Source organism: Cyprinodon variegatus, unplaced genomic scaffold (genome assembly GCF_000732505.1).
Source record: "Cyprinodon variegatus isolate N-32 unplaced genomic scaffold, C_variegatus-1.0 Scaffold2288, whole genome shotgun sequence".
In the NCBI taxonomy this organism is placed as follows: Eukaryota; Metazoa; Chordata; class Actinopteri; order Cyprinodontiformes; family Cyprinodontidae; genus Cyprinodon; species Cyprinodon variegatus.
The window spans coordinates 17892-34213 of record NW_015152741.1 but is presented as its reverse complement, the minus strand read 5'-3'; the positions used below and the strand labels follow the sequence as shown (position 1 = coordinate 34213).

The window sequence follows — 16322 nt, the reverse complement described above, 5'->3', positions numbered from 1 at the left end:
CCGGATTGCGTGCGAGTGGGCCTAATGATTTTGTTTTTCAAGGCTTGTACTCGGCTTATCGCCTGCGAACACATGTTTCCTGCCATTGTTATTGCCAAAATGTGTACCTGGCTCCAAAACTGCTTGCTCTGTGTTCTCTATTATTGTGAGCTTAAGGTCACGATGACCTGAGGCAACACAATTCGCTTCTACATAACATTTCCCCTTTTCATTTAGAAAGAAAAGAAAAAAAAATGCTGGGATCCAGAGGCTTGCCCACCAGAGGGTGCCGTGGATCCTTCTGGGAGCTCGTGCTCTCAGCTTATCCCCATCAGCTGATTAGGAGCTCTCCCTATATTAGCTGTAGAGGAGCTCCACTCTGAGCCGGAGTGTTTGGTTAACAAGCCTGAGCCACCCAGCCTGTCTGAACCTGAGAACCTGTAAGTCTGTTAACCTGAACCTGTACCTGAACCTAACCTGCTCTGTCTTCTCTGCCTCCCAGGAGGAAAACCTATGTGTTTCCAATAAACATTGGACTTTTATCCTGCCTGTGTGTCTGTGAGTTCTGCATCTGGGCTAGTAATCCTGCACATCATGACACAATGATTAAATTATTTGGGAAACTGAGTTTGGGTTTGTGTACTGGAAAAATGAAAATGTTCATTTTAGACATAATCTAAAGCTTTAAAGATAAAAGTGGAGGTCCAAACCTGTGATTGTGGTGTCTGAGCTGAAATGCATGGTGGGAGATGATGTTCCAGTCTGTTTATATGTAGTTAGATCAACACAAGGGAACTCATGAGACGTCTTTCTGCTATGTTTGTCTTTCCAGACCACCTTCAGATTATGTTGGAAAAGAGATTTTCTCTGACCAGCAGCTCTGTGGACAGGAGAGGAATTCCAGTTTGTACCAAAAGGAACAGGAACCTCGGCAGATAAAAGAACAGCAGCAAAAGCAAGAAGATCCCTGGACAAAACGGGAAACCATGGAGCTCCCCATTAGACAGCAGGAAGAGCAGCTTCTTCTGCTGGAAGAGGTGGAAGATACAGAAGAGAAATATTCCCCATGTTTAACATGTGGAAAAACATTTCTGAAAAAAGAATATTTAATGGGTCATATTGAGAACACACAGCTGTCAGAAGATGTATGAATGTCTGTCCTGTGGAAAATTTTTTCTCAAGGAAATCTAGACTTGATACACACGATAATTCACACAGATGAGGAGCCTTTTTCATGTACCATTTGTAACAAGAAATTTACTCAAAAGAGTAATTTGACTTCTTATATGAGAATTTACACAGGTGAGAAGCCATTTGTATGTCTGTCCTGTGGAAAAAGCTTCACCTCCAAATCTGATCTTAATACTCACAACAGAATTCACACAGATGAGAAACCTTTTCTTGTACCATTTGTAACAAGACACTTACTCAAAAGAGTAATTTGGCTCTGGATGTTGTGGGGCTGTGTTGGTTAACGCAACTCTTAAGCCTCCCTTGTAAGGTCTATTCCGGAGTCCTGGAAAGGAGAGTTCGTCAGATAGTCGAATCTCTGATTCAGGAGGAGAATTGTGGTTTTTGTCCTGCTGTGTAACACTGCATCAGGTCTGCACCCTCAGCAAGATCCTGGAGGGTGCATGGGAGTTTGCTCAACCATTCTAAATGTCTTTTGTGTATCTAGAGAAGGCATTCGATTGTGTCTCTTAGGGGTCCTGTGGGGAGTACTTTCGTGAGTATGGAGTACCGGGCCCTTTAATAATGGCTGTTAGTTCTCTGTGTGACCGGTGTCAGAGCCTGGTCCGCCTTGCTGGCAGTAAGTTAGACTCGTTTCCGGTGAGGTGCTCTACAGCAGCCAAGTGTGAAGCAGCCGGGATGAGGATCAGTGCCTCCAAATCCGAGACTTCTCCGGGTTGGGGAGGATGTACTGCCCCCAGTGAAGGAGTTTAAGTATTTTGGGATCTTGTTCACGAATGAGGGGATGATGGAGTGGAAGATCAATAGGCGGATTGGTGCGGCTTCGGCTGTAAACCGTGCGCTGTACCAGTCTGTTGTGGTGAAGAGAAAGCTGAGCCATAAAGCAAAGCTCTTGATTTCCCTGTTAAAGTATGTTCCTACTCTCATCTATGGTCATGAGCTTAGGGTCATGACCGAAAGATTCCCCCGGAGGAGCTGGCCCAAGTGTCTGGGGAGAGGGATGTCTGGGCCTCCCTACTGAAGCTGCTACCCCCGTGACCTGAACCCGGATACGCGTAAAAAGATGGATGGATGGTCTAGGGTGGGTTTTATCCGGCTTCTTACCTCCGAGCCAGTGAACGTGATGAAAGGTGATGTTTTTTACCTGATCTGCCGGGATTTTCCTCCTCCTGCTGCTTCAGAAGGCCTGCGAAGATGAGGTTGTCTCTTATACTCCGTGGCTGTATGTCCAGAATGGATTCTTTCATCTTATTTTCACCGGACAGCTGGATCATCCCCTCAGAGAGCTTTGTGACTTCTGACCTCAGAGCTTCGTTCTCGGCGGAAACAGAGGCTAGCTGCGTTTGGTTTTCCAGCGACCCTCTCAGGTCTTGAAACTTCTTATGCAGGACTTCTACCAAGGCGAGACAAGTGTCCAAGCTGGTTAGCTTTTTGTTGATGGATTCAAGGATGTCGCTGTAGCTCCTGTCTGGAGACAAAGTAGAAGCAGCACTGGTTGAACTAGACCGGGAGCATTTAAACAATGGCGTGTTTGAAGTTGGATTTTTAGTTTCCCCCATTACGATGTCAAAACACTTGTCCAGGTAGCTCTCCAGGCTTGTCAAGGTCTCCTTGTCCAGTTTGTTTCCTCATTAATTGTTAAATCTGACTTTGTTTAGTTTACAAATATTGGCTTGTACTTACCTGAGTGGTTTTGTTTTTAATTACATGTATGTCGCTGTTTTACTTACTACCATTTATTATGGAAGGATCACAGTGTTTTGGCTTTAGGGAGATATTTATAAAAACCAATTGATTGCTGTACACTGACATCAGAGACTGAATTTTCTCTCTCCAGAGTTTTCAGGTTTTCAGGCGAGTCAGGATCTGAGAGACAGGGAGAAACAGGGTCAGACAGGTTTCACAAAAACAGGGTCTAGATCAGGCAGGCTGGCTCAGATTCTGCTAACCATTAATGGCAAACACTCTGGCAGGGAAGTGTTAGTCTCCTGCTCCTTAAATAGGGCTTCCTGATAAGCAGATGGAAGACAGGTGTTGCAGGTGAGCACATGCCCTCAGGAAGAGATCCTCTCCAGAGTTTTCAAGTTTTCAGGCGAGTCAGGATCTGAGAGACAGGGAAAAACAGGGTCAGACAGGTTTCACAAAAACAGGGTCTAGATCAGGCAGGCTGGCTCAGATTCTGCTAACCATTAATGGCAAACACTCTGGCAGGGAAGTGTTAGTCTCCTGCTCCTTAAATAGGGCTTCCTGATAAGCAGATGGAAGACAGGTGTTGCAGGTGAGCACATGCCCTCAGGAAGAGATCCTCGGTGCCCTCTGGTGGACAAGCCTCCAGATCCCAACACTTATGGAAGAAGGCGGACATTATTTGACATATGATGCTTTTATCAAAAACTACACATTAACAAGCACAAAAAGTACATTCAACAAAGTTTTAGCTCAATCTTTCAAAATTTTCATAAGTGAAGTACTTCTATTTCGATAGAAATAGAAGTACTTCACTTATTTTAACAGTTGTAAGACCAAGTAGTATTGCAGTATTTCAAAAAATGTAACATAAATATGAAAGGAAAATTCTCTTGTAAATACAAGGATATTATTTTGTAAAATCTCATTAAAATGCATAACGTTATGTGAACCAGTTTCCAAATTTTCTATAGGGGTCTAAGCTGAACCATCTGGCGAGGGACATGTAGGGTCCCATTAGGATTTCTGTTCATGGGGCCCAAAAATCCCTGCTGCCATATGGAAGAAGGTAAGAAATGGGTGGGCCTGTAGTAGTAGGAACGGGTGTGTGTGGGTGCGCATACATGTGGATGTGTGTGTGCGTGCCTTCCTTCCTTTGCCTGTATCTGTCTGTCTCTGTCTTAGAAGAAAGATGCTCTACTGATACACTGGATATTAATCGTAAATTTCTTCCTCTGAACTGGATTCCTTACACACTGACAGCACAGGCAAATCAGAGGTTAGGGAAGGATGGGAAGTCTGTTGCAGAGATGTTGGGAGCACCCACACCACACCTGATGCAAAAGAGCAGAAAACCCTAGAGAACTCAATGGCAAAGTGGATTGGGCATTCTGGCCTGCCTGCAAGGTCCATTGAGGATGAAGACTTTGTGGCAGACATGGGCAATGTGGAGTCAACAAGTCATCTCCATGTCATGTATTTAATCTACCCAACCAATTAACCAGGTGAGTCCAATCTGCACAGGTTAATTCACGGTGAAGATTGGACTCACCTGCTTCAGTGGCTGGGTAGAATAAATACATGACATGGAGATGACTTGTTGACTCCACATTGCCCATGTCTGCTTTGTGGATTTGATTAAACAAGCCGACAAATGGTTCAATGTGTGCAGTGTGATATATGTTTAAAAGAGAATCTGTGTGTGAAGTTCTATTCTGTACAGTGTTATTTAAATAACATGGAGAAAAAACAGAAGCTGTGTGTGAAGAAGTTTTATTCTGCACACTGTGATATTTATGTTAAAAAAGGCAGTGTGTGTAGAAGTTGTATTATTTAAAGTGTTGACTAAAATGACAAAAATTTGACTAAGACTAAAATTGATTTTCGTCATTGTGACTAAGACTAAATTAAAGAAAGCGGACGAAATTAACACTGATCTGCACCCCCCCTGCCCCGGCCCACAACATGCCTGGATCAAGGAAGCACATCTTTCAAAATAGATCTGAAAGCCTATGAGCTCCAGAAAGTGTTTCCAATGCTCAGTAAGGAGATGCTGGAGCAGATTAAACTTTATCTTTACTTAGTTTGATATTTGACCTTCAGAAAGAAGAAAATCAAAAAGATCTGATTAAAAATCCTGAAGAACAGCTTAATCCTCTGAATGAAGAAACCATAATTTCCTCACTGGGCTCTTTCCAGCAACAGATCAGATGAGCAGAGCTGTCCAAACATCTGCAGAACACATCTGAAATAGAATTACAAACATGTAAAAACTGCATTATAATGAAGAAAACATGCAGCCTGAAAACGTTAAAATTTAACTTTATTTCAGGTTTCTGGGTTACAGGCTGAAAATTAATCAGAGAGAAAAAATATCAACTTTACAATTTGATCAGATTCAGATTAAACCTCCATGTAGCCAGTAAACGAAGCTTAGTTTGAATTTCATCTCCATTGTTCCAAAGAGAAAAACAATATCAGACACTAAATGACAGACTCAAATGACAGGATCAAATAAAGATGAGAAAAATCTCTAAACTCAGAATTAATCATCAAGATCCAGTTTCTTTAAACTCAAACTGCTGCAGCTTCAACCTCTGTGGATCATCAAGACACAGATCAGCTTATCTCCTCGACTTAGATCACCACTTCCATGTCCTGCAGAGAGAAGAAGGATGAAGAGAGGAGATTAGTGAGTGTTTTCAGTCTCTCTCTCTCTCTCTCTCTCTCGCTCTCTCTCTCTCTCTCTCTCTCTCTCTCTCTCTCTCTCTATAAGCTGTCAGTCAGTGATGCAGCACATCCAGGATAAAGAGCAACAAGTACTTCCTGTTCAGAGCAGCTGTGGAGCAGCTGGACTAACTCCAACCATCTACTTACAGATACTTCAGTTTGTAGTCTAGACTCTCTACAATATCCTGCAGCTGCTGAACATCTGACTCCTTCTTGTTGTTGTTTCTCAGGTCCAGGTGTTCCAGATGTGAAGGGTTTGACTTCAGAGCTGAGACCAGAGAAGCACAGCTGATCTCTGACAAACCACAGTCATACAATCTGGATAAAGAATAGAAAGATGTGAGCTCATCCAAAAGGCAAGAAAAGTCCAACAGAAAAATGTATATTCATGCCAAAATGCTGGTGCTTCAATAAAGACCTGCTGACTTCAGCAGAGAGAAGGAGAAATCACACTCCAGACAGGCCGTAGAGCAATGTGATTCTCTTAACTGGGCGTTCCTCAAACCAGACAGAAACCCAAACAGGACTCGAGCGGAACCCAAACCCACATCCAGACCAGCAGTCACTCCGTATGTTGGGGAGTTTCAGAAAAACTGAGGCTTTTATTTTCTAACCATGTCAGTCTTCCTTCTGAGTTGTAACCTGCTCTTTTGATCAAACAGCCTATTGATCCTTTACTAGCTCACTGATTTACCTTCACATTGAGATTTGCACTGTCATGTTATAGAATAAAACAAATATACTACATCTGACCTCAATGTCTGTAGTTTGCAGAGGGGAGACTGGAGAAACCCAATGATCTCCTTCATTCCAGGTTCCAGGTTGTTTTCCACCAGATCATGTTCTGTCAGAAGGCATGGATTAGACTTCAGAGCTGATCCCAGAGAAGGCACGTGATTACCACTAGTCCAAGGACCATTGGTTATTTTCCTCACTGACACTGTGCTGGCCCAATCATACAGCATCACTGAACACATTCTCTCTTAGGCCAGGGTCACTGAATATAGTAGAACACCAGTATGCAGCTGTTACCATACTGTGATAGAGATAAAGACCAGAGGAGTCGCTAGAAACTACAGGAACAAAACTCTCTACTCCAACAGCTCTAAATGTGGAAAATGATAGTAAGGTTTGCAGGACGTGGCCTTCATCATCCTGAACTGATGAGTGTGAAGGTGGTGTCATGATTTGGCCTGATTCCTCCACCTTAATTGTTTAATTCTTTCCCCTGCCATTTTCCCTCCCTGCTATAATTGTAATTTTTTTCCTTTCACCTGTTTCCTTTGCTTTAAATTAATCAAAATAATCAAATGTGTTTTTAGGATCTGACTGTTCAGCTGTTGAGGCCAGGAGAGGGAAGGCAGGAAAGGCTCCTCCACTGAGAGTTTGCTCTTTGTGAAGGGGGAGCCTTTTTCTCTATGTCCTGCAGCCTCCCCTGTCTGACCTGCTTCAGCTCTGGGTCTTGTCTTCTTTTGGAGGCTCTTTTTACTTATTTCTATAACTTCCTAAACTGAATTATGGTTCTGCTTACCATTGTCAGTCTTGTTGGAAAGTTAACCTCTTGATGCTTTATGTTTTTCAAAAAAACCCAATGTGCTTCCAAATAAGATGATACAGAGACTAAAAGCTGAAGTGACTGAATTCATGTTGGATTATGTGAATACAGTGGGGAATGGGGCCCTAGAGGTTAGGGCACAGGGTTTGGAATCCTAAGGTTGTGAGTTCAAAACCCACTGCCACAGACTGCTCTCTGTGCAAGACCCTTAAAACTGCTCCCTGGTTGGCCCACAATGGCAGCCCACTGCTCCTCAAAGGAATTGGTTAGATGTAGAGAATTAATTTCTCCATTGTAAGATCAGTTCAGTTTATTTATTTTAATCAGGAATGGGGGGGTGGGGGGTCGTGTACAGCAGTGCAATTTACATTGGAGTTGTGACTCAAAAAGGTAGACAATCACTGACTTAGAGGAGGGCTTCTGGTTATCTCTGCATTTAACCCGTCCTCTTGGGGAGCAGTGGGCTGCCATTGTGCGGAGCCCGGGGAGCAGTGTGGGGTTAAGGGTCTTGCTCAGGGACCCAGAGTGGCAGTCAGGGGGCTAAAGGTGAACTAGACATCTCCTTCATTGGTGTTGCTGCTGTCACTGTTGCTAGCTGCTCGTGTTGTCGTTTTCCCAAACTCACTGAAATATATGGCCAAACTTACAGAGAGAAAGGATTCCAATAAGTGTTTCATGTCAACCACTCGACAGTGAGTCATTTATTTTATGCATTTTGCATTATAGCATTAGTAGAAATGTGGTGGCAAAGTGCCTGCTCAAAAGTTATGTATTGACATTGTAGAAATGGTCTTATAGTCAAAATATCATTCTGTTTTTGTTTAATTTTGTGACCGCATAGAATTATGTTTTCAAAGTATTAACTAAGGCCTTTGAATCCCCTAAAACAGGGGTGTCAAACTGGTTCCAGAAAGGGCCGTGTGGCTGCAGGTTTTCTTTCCAACCAAGCAATAGCACACCAGACTCCTATCATCTCATCAAGTGAGTCCAATCTGAACATGATGACATTATGAAATGACTGGAGTCTGGTGTGCTATTGCTTGGTTGGAAAGAAACCTGCAGCCACTCGGCCCTTTCTGGAACCAGTTTGACACCCCTGCCCTAAAATATGCCCCTTGGGATATTCTAGTTACTTTTTATTAAATTGGTTGATGGGCTATGGAACTTTGGAACTGGGTAAAGTCTTTGGAGTTGTGCAACAAATGAAATAAAACCCAAGCCCTTGTTTGTTGTAATTATAGTTGATTTAGAGTTTAATTGACTTTAATGTCAATTAAACTCAATTACTTGAAAGTGCACTTTAATTGAAAATAGACTGGTAACTTTATGTGGTTACTTTACTTGTGCATTTATTTGAATTTGTACCATTTATTAAATGTTTTACTTGAAACTCATTGTGAGTAATTCCTTATAAATACTTTATGGAATATGGTTATTTATTTTTTAATGTTTAATTAGTTGGATAGCATTCTAACCCTGTTAAATGCTAATTGTTGTTGTCTATGACCTTGTTTAGATCAGGGGTTTTATTTTTTCTTACAACTACATGTATTTTAACCCAAGATGGCGACCTACCAGATCACTGAAATAGTGCAGTAGGACCGAACTATTTCTTGTTTTTTTTTTTCCTTTCGGACTTATTTCCCTCGATCTTGGGAAAAGTTTGGACTGTGGTTTAATGGATCACTGAACATGTCCGATGACAGAATGAACTTGAAAAAAAGAGAATCTCTCTGGTGTTATATGGGTTCATATGTTCCTATGTCAATTAGTTTTTTGTTGTTTTCAGTGTTATTTCTTATTGTATTATTGCTCATTGATTATTTTCCTGAACACATTTGAAACAAATAACATTTTCAATACAGTAACTTAAACCAACTACTTGTTGCTTTGTAAATGATTCACCCACAGGCTCCACAGCCAAACCTATCTAACATCCATTTTAACATTTTTGGCCGTAGTCAGGCGCCTAGCCATATCTCCGTTACATAGGGCCCAAAATGGCTGAATCATTCCATCATATTCTTCCTAGCTAACGCCACTGACTCCCCGTCTCTATGAACATACGAGGCCACACACAGCCTCATCCTTTCATTAATGTCTTAATTTTATATCTATCCAAGTCAATGCAAGTTCTAATAATTTGCTGTTATTGATCTTTTTATTATTTTATCCAGCACCATATTTATCCATAGGAAGATCTAACAGTTAAATATAAACTGTTGTGAAAAATAAAAGGGGAACGCAGACAAACTGATCTACTGAGATACTGGAGACAACAAGAAAGTGATTTAAAACTAATTTTTTCTTTAACATGTTTAAACTGAACTTTTTCAGCTATTTTTATAGTTCCTAATTTTATCATACAAATTAAAGCCTACAATGATTTTCTGGGTAGGTTTATATTCATTTTATTCAAGGTGTGACAGTTACAGCATCTGAAATATTGACCTTCTGAAGGCCAGATGCTGAGTCAGCACTTTACCCATATCATCATTACAGTATCACAGCAGCGACTTAAAAAATCTGTCTGCATTTGTTGAATTATTTGCATTTAATAAACAATATCTAATTTAACAGTTTTGGCAGATAATTCTACCTTTTTCACTTTCATCCCAGTGGTTGTTATCAAAATGAATGCCTTTATTGTCCCAAAATGGAGAACAAAATTAACTCTCTGCATTTTACCCCTCCCCTTTGAGAGTAGTGGGATGCCATTGTGCAGCGCCCATGGAGCAGTGTGGGGTTAAGTGTCTTCCTCAGGGACCCAGTGTGGAGGTGTGGGGATCAAACCAGATACTTGCAACCTCCTCAGAACACAAGCATAATGCTCTAACCACTAGGCCAACACTCCCCAATCAAGGAGCCTATTGATCCTTTACCAGCTCACTGATTTACCTGAACATTGAGTTTGCAATGAAATGTTATTAGAATAAAAAATCTACTACATCTTACATGAATGTCTGTAGTTTGCAGAGGGGAGACTGGAGAAACCCACTGAGCTCCTTCATTCCAGGGTCCAGGTTGGTTCCTCTCAGGTCCATTTCTGTCAGGTGGGATGGATTAGACTTCAAAGCTGAGGCCAAAGAAGCCCAGCTGATCTCTGATAAACTGCAGTTCTCCAATCTGAATAAAGAATAAAATATTTTAGCTGAATTCATGAGGCTACAGACTAAATCCTTCCATTAAAAAATTCCAGCAGAATATGTGACCCTGGCATGTGATAAACACTAGTCCAAAGGACCATTGGTTATTTTCCTCACTGACACTGTGCTGGCCCAATCATACAGCATCACTGAACACATTCTCTCTTTGGCCAGGGCCACTGAATATAGTCTAACACCGGTACGCAGCTGCTACCATACTGAGATGGAGATAAAGCCCAGAGGAGTCGCTAGAAACTACAGGAACAAAACTCTCAGGATCAAGAGGTGTCAGAAGTTCTCACATTCATTACTGAAGTAAAAGTACAGATACCAACTGAAGAAAAGACTTATTGAACTCATTCAGTGGAGAGAAAGGGAAAATAATTTCAGGTTCTACTGAATTAAAATGAATTTTTATAATTCAAAAGGTAAAAAAAAGAAATAAAGTTTTTTAAAAACTTTATTCTTCTGAATAATTTCTCTGCAGAGAAATAGGTTAATTTTGCTCCCTATCTCACTTTGTTGGTAGAGAGAACATAAAAATACTCACTGGGTCTAGTTTGGTCCTAGATTCTAATTTCAGACAGGATGATATAGATTGAGGTGAACAGAAGTCCTTCATCAGCAGCTGAATCATTTTAGAGCTCTGTTATTGACAGCATTAAAGCTGCAAACAGAATCAACATGGATATTTCCTCCCTAATAAAGGGGGAATGGACGGGGAATGTCTGCGTCTCACAATCTGATCAATCAATGTCTCCAGCCTCCTGTCTTCATCCATGTCTCTATCAGTGTTTTTCTACAAACTAACTGGGCTCCAACTGGACAGATTCTCTTCCTGATTTTTTGCAACTCTTACATCACATCGTTATCAATATGGAGAGAAGAAATGAGCCAGTTTGGGGAAAGGAAGGAGATAGTCCAGATATTTCTTTTCAAATGTGGGAAGGAAAAGACAAAATGATTCAGTAAAATAAATACTGAAGAAGTAAATAATAAGTAAATAAGTCAGAAATAAAGAGCTGCTTAAGTTCAGTAACTAAGAATTTGTAGCTCCAAGCGACTCTGAGACCTGACAGATTGAAGAGGAGGGGTTCTCTCTGACCCGGTCCGACAGAACAGCAGCCTTAGGACAAAGGTTATATGTCTCTGTGTTTTCTTCCTAAACATACGTTTTTAGAACATCTTATTTTATTCTAGGTATTCTAACATGTTTGTGGTTCTGGTTCTACTCTAGAGGAACCAAATGTCATTCTGGATGTGAAGATGTGAATCAGAAATGAGAAATAAGGCCATCTTATCTTGTCTCATTATCTGAATCTTTCCCAAATAAAACATCTCCATCATTACTTAACATAATTTGACAGATTTTCCTTATTTTGTCCATCATTCCAAAACATTTGAATGTTTGAACATCTGGAAAATAAAGTTCAATAATTAAAACATCTGGAACAGGAAAATAATTCATTTACAATGTAAAACATCTGAGAAATTGGGTTGACATTTGGACAGCAGCTGTTTTTTTATATTTTATATATTAGAATAAAATGTTAAATTAAAATCAGAATTAAAGTATCAGTGAATGATTTGATTTGAAGAAACAGAGAAAATTCACCTCAGTTTCTTCACTTTGCAGATTGAACTCTCCAGTATCTCACACAGATACTTAATTCCAGAGTCTCCAAAGGATCTATCTCCAAAGACTGTCTCTATTTCCACTTCAGTCAGATGACGGTTGGACTTCAGAGCTGAGGCCACGATTTCACATTCAGCCTTAGAGAGAGAACATCCACCAAGTCTGTGATTAGAGGAGAAATAACAAAAATAATGAAATCTGGCCTGAGTGATCAACCATTCGCTGTACAAAGCACAAAGATAAGTAGGCCAAACTGTATTTTTGGAGATTTTGTCTTTTTTATTATAAGCATATTATAGCCAATAATTACACTATAGATCATTGTAGTGCCTCCAAACTTGTAGCACACATAGGTAACCTCATCTAGTTCATACTACAACTCTTACTTTGGGAAAATGTGCTAAAGTCTATTTTTTTTTTATTTTTCATTGTTATTATAAGCATATAAAAGCCAATAATTACTTATGACTTAGACAGATTTATGTTGTCATCTTGTATACACAAGGGTAAACAAAAAGAAATTTCGTTTAGAACAGCTCTAGACAATTTCATATTTTAAAGTGTAGTTTTGAAAACAGTAATAAATACATTTAAATAATAGTTAGATAAACACATGACTGTATATTTACAGCTCTAACATTCTTTTTTTTTTCTTACTTTGGGAAGATAGGCCAAACTGTATTTTTGGAGATTTATTTATTGTTATTATAGGCATATAATAGCCAATAATTACACTATAGATCATTGTAGTTCCTAAAACTTGTAGCACACATAGATAACCTCATCTAGTTAATACTACACCTCTTACTTTTGGAATATGCGCTGAACTCTATTATAAGTAGGCCAGGTGTGCAATCTCTGCAACAGGAACCACAACACTGAGCATTGTGTGCACTGCACAAAGTACCTGTCACAAATGCAGGGAGGACTCACCTTGGGTTTGTAAAAACTGCTAAATGGGACAATTGTAGCTTCATATGTAGTGCTTTTCCTTGGGTCAAATAAATGTTATTCCAATACTGAAATCATACTGTTTGTCATTCTCTAAGCTGAAATGTTGAATGACATGAAAAAGTGAGACAAGACAAAATACAATTATTGTCTATGTTTCTTTCACATAGTGAGATTTGCAATATAAATGAGGCTGTTGGTGAATGGACAATATAAATAGGCTCTGCCTTGCTTTGGTGGAAATGCATGGTTATGAACTGTTCTCAGCTCAGGAACTAGGACCCGTATGATATCTGGTTGTTCAATAGGTTTGCCTAAATAAAAGATTTAGATATGACTTATCAAGTTATTCCTGCAAATAGGTCTGATGTTGCAGGGGCAGGTAATGAAAGGTATTTGGAGGATCCTCTTGTTCTGATGCCAGTTTGTTTCAGCCTTATCCAGTCTCATGTAGATGGGCTGAACACATCACAGGTTACTTGCATTACAATAGGGACAGTCAGCAAGGTAGAGTGAATACACAAACTTGAGGATGGGAGGGGGGCTTGCAGGAAAACTGAAATTCTCCCGGATAAACTCAACATCAATCAGTACAGATCTGTTGTTGGATCATATTAATCTTGAGACAGCATCTGCATCCCCATCAGACCGATCTCTCTGGGCTCCCTTGATCGGCTCCATCACTTAGTGTAGTGGGGGGCTGTGGGGTGCATCTTATGGGGCGCCGGGGCTAGTTCGGGGGTCCTTGGGTCCTGGGGGCTCGGGGGTGCTCGGAGCGGGGTGCCTGGCGGGTCTGGCCCGGGGGACGGTTGCCCCCATTGGGGCAGGGTCTGGGGCGCCTCGGGGGGGTCCTGCGGCGGCTGGTGCGGTGCTCTTGGGGGGTTCCGTGGTGGCGGACGTGGGCTACTGGCCTGGTAGCTGTGCTGCTGCTGGGTGAGGCTGGGCGCCGGGCATCGATTCTTTTGCGGTGCTGGCCGGGATGCTTCTGCTCTGCGGGGCGTCGGGGCGTGCCTCGTCCTTCGGTGCCGGGTTTTGATGGTTGGCTGTGACGCTTGCGGTGGTTGCGTCGTCCGGGGGGGTACGTAGGTGGTCGGGCTTGTGGTCGGGGTTCGTGTGTGTCTGTTGTGGGCTGGTTGCGGGCGTTGGGGGGTCCCTTTGGAAGGTCAGGGGTGTGGCTTCGCTCTGTTGGGACGGGTGCTGGTGGCGCGCGGTGCGGTGCTTCGTGCGCGGTTTGGGAGTAGAGGGTTCCTTGGTGTTTGGCGGCGGGGGGGCGGCGGGCCGCGGCCGCCATGGCCGTCCTCCGCCCGTGGGCGGTGTGGTGCCGGTGTGGGGTTAGTCGTGCTGCTTTTGCGCGGGGCGCGCCGGGAGGGGTGGGGTCGCGTCTGCTGCTTTCTTTTTGTTGCTTGTGCCGGCTTCTGGCGGCTGGGGCGGCTTTGCTGCTCTGGCTCTCTGGCGTGCACCGGGCGGGGCTGCTCTATCCTTTGTTTTCCCTTGCGGCTGTGTTTGCTGTGGTCGGTGGGGGCGGAGTGGTTTCATTGTGTTTTTGGGTGGGGGAAACTGCCTGGGGGCTTGGTTGGTGCCGTCGGTTCGTCCATATTAGCCTTCCGGTGTTGGGGCTGCTCAAGCCCCCGTGTGCCAGCGGTGCGCTCTCGGAGGGGCTCCTGTTCGGCGGGCTTGTTTGTCTCCTGGGAGGGCAGGCATGTTGATTTTCCTGGGGAGGAGCGTCTGGGTGGAGGGGTCCGCGCAGTGTGGCGGTGGGTGTTGGACACTGGCTTGTTTGCTGCAGTTCTTCTTCAGTGAGGGGGAATTTTTTTTTGTGTGTGTGTGAGGGGGGTGTGAGCGGGGGAATCAGGGCTTGGAGTGGGGCTCGGGATTTTGTGCTTTGCTGTGTTGGGTGGCTTTCTTCTTCTTCGGATTGGTGTTGTGGGACCGGTGTCGGGCGGAAGTCGTTCGGGGGCCGGTGTCGGGGTGGGGGTGCTGGTGCCGGCACCGGGGGTTTTTGGGCATTGCCCGGCCCTACTGCTGGGTGGGTCTGGGGTGGGTTCTGGGGTCTGGGATCCCTGGGGCGCGGTGCCCTTGGGTGGGGGCCCCAGTGGGGTTTCGGAGGTTCGGGATCTGTGGAGAGTACTGCTTGGGGTGTTTTTTTTAAATTATTATTATTATCATTATTTATTTTTTTTCCTCTTTATTCATTTATTTATTTATTTTTATTTATTTTGTTATTTATTTATTTATTTTTTGGATGGACAGGATGGGGGGAGGGTGGTGGTGTCGGCTCTATGCCCGGCTGGCTGGTGGGTCCTGCTGCCAGTCCCATGCCCCCGGGCTACGGTGGTGAAACTGGTGGGGCCCCCCTCTCTGGAGGGGCACTCTGGGAATGGGGGTGCCTATTGGATCCAGCGGGGGAGCTGGCTCCCTGGGAGTGCAGTAAGCACCCCAGTCCTTTGCTCCCCATCCCCGAAGTCCTCCCTCTGTCTGCTCCATCACTCTGCCACACAAGTAGGTTTTTGGGGAGGGGGTCGTTAATGGAGGGCCACACCTTCTGATGACGTCCCCCACCACAATTTCATTTTGCATTTTAGACACTTCCATCTACATCATTTTCACAACACACATCTATTTAGGGCATTTTCGGGGGTGGGGGTCAGGGCCACCTGGGGGGGGCTTATTTTATGGGCCTCACCACCGTCGGCCTCCTCCATCCCCTCTCGCATCTAGACATGGAGGGTTCAGGGTTGTCGAAGGGGGCGGTGTGCTGGCACCGTCTATCTCCTGGAGGGGGGGTGGACTGTGCCGGACACCCCCTCTTGGTACTCCCAGTTTTATTTACATCTGAGAGCAACACGCAACAACACCACATTTGAGCAGGCGCAGGGGGGATCTGGGTTTTCTCATACGCCTGTTCTCCGGCTGCTGCCCGGAGTCTGGGGCCTGAAGGAAGAGCGAGCCACCTGGTCCGTGGTTTTGGCTGGGGCCGGCTGCGGGGCCTAGGTGGCCTGCCGGTGGCGGGGCTGTCACCTCTGCTCTCCCCAAAGAAGGTTGGAAGGAGGGGCATGGAGTGCCTGGTTGAAGTGGGTTTTTGTTTTTTTTTCGGGGTGGGGCTGGGTGTTGTTCGGGGATTTTCGGTGTCGTGCCGGTGCCTTCACTTCGATGCCGGTTCCTAGGCGATGCTTTTTCCAATGCCGGTTCTGTGGTATCGGTTCGGGGGGGAGGGGAGCTGCACGGCATGGTGAGGTGCAGGTCTTGGATCTTGTTTTGGGCTCCGGTTTTTTCGCTTGCATTTCTCCTCTTGCATAGGGGAAATTTTATTTATTTTAATTTTAATTATTTATTCATTAATTAATTAACTAATTTATTTATTTATTTTATTTATGTATTTATTATTTTTTCTCGGTGGGGGGGAGCGGTTGTGGGCGGCTCGGTGTCTGGTGTCCACTGTCGCATTGTG

The 16322-nt window shown here is 43.6% G+C and overlaps 1 pseudogene; it reads right to left on the bottom strand.

The window, feature by feature from the left end:
- The window catches only part of LOC107080751, a 32392-nt pseudogene that overhangs the window by 1160 nt on the left and 14910 nt on the right, over positions 1–16322 (bottom strand).